This window comes from Gordionus sp. m RMFG-2023, chromosome 2 (assembly GCF_954871325.1).
Source record: "Gordionus sp. m RMFG-2023 chromosome 2, tfGorSpeb1-WG-v2, whole genome shotgun sequence".
In the NCBI taxonomy this organism is placed as follows: Eukaryota; Metazoa; Nematomorpha; class Gordioida; order Chordodea; family Parachordodidae; genus Gordionus; species Gordionus sp. m RMFG-2023.
In genome coordinates this window covers 40,830,540-40,831,586 of record NC_088776.1, presented here as the reverse complement: position 1 = coordinate 40,831,586, position 1,047 = coordinate 40,830,540, and positions in this window count along the sequence as shown.

The window sequence follows — 1,047 nt, the reverse complement described above, 5'->3', positions numbered from 1 at the left end:
TTGCTATGCAAATACTGAAAATTTTAGGGAAGTTAAGATTTGGTGAAATTTCCCCGGGAAAATATAAAATATAAGGGAACTTATAAAAAAAAAATTTCAAAATAAAATTTAATTATTCATCAAATAAGATGAAAATAAAAACACCATCATTTTATACAATTTTATTTTTAAAAATATCATTTTACATTAAAAATTGATGAAAATATAAATTCATTCGATATCACTGGATTAGAGGTGAGTATGGGCAGTGAAATTACGCGTGACACTATCACGGCGTGAGTGGGAATTTTTAAATTATTAGGCATGATGGACCTTTCCAAAATTATTGAGGCGTGATTGGGTGTGAACCAGTGTTGTTAAAATAGCGCCGCACTACTTTTTTCATTAGCGGTAGCTATAGTGCCGGTAGCTCGCTACTTTCAATTTTACATAATAAATACATCTAAATATTATTAAAATATATTTTTTATAAAATCTAAAATTATAATCCTTTTATTTAATTTAATTTTGAAATTTATATTTAAAAATATACATTATTGTTATATATTAGATATAAACAGTTGTTAAATAGCAATCTGTATTTAATTTATATTTCGCGTATTCATTAAATTATATATTTTTGAAATTCCGTTATTGGTATGTCCTTGCTTTTATCTTATTTTATATTTCATTTTACATTTTATATTAAGCATTATAAATCTTGTTATGTGTGAGATTGTTGAAGATATTGTAATTTCTTTGGAAAATGAGCAAAATATAGATGATCCTTTCCCAAAATTCAAGAAATACTTTAACCTTGAAGAAAAAATTAATACTGGATATCGGTTTCGGTGCAAGATGTGCTGCAAAATTATCTCTTCAAATCATACGAGCAGCTTTAATTTGAAAAAACATTTAAAGGTAATATATTAAACAAATTTAATATCAATATGTAGGCTAATCTTTAATTTTTAAAATAAATTAAAATAAAAAACCAATCATTTTTTTTATATATTCATAAATTTTATCTAAATTATTTAAAATAGTTATTTCAATCATTTTTATGTA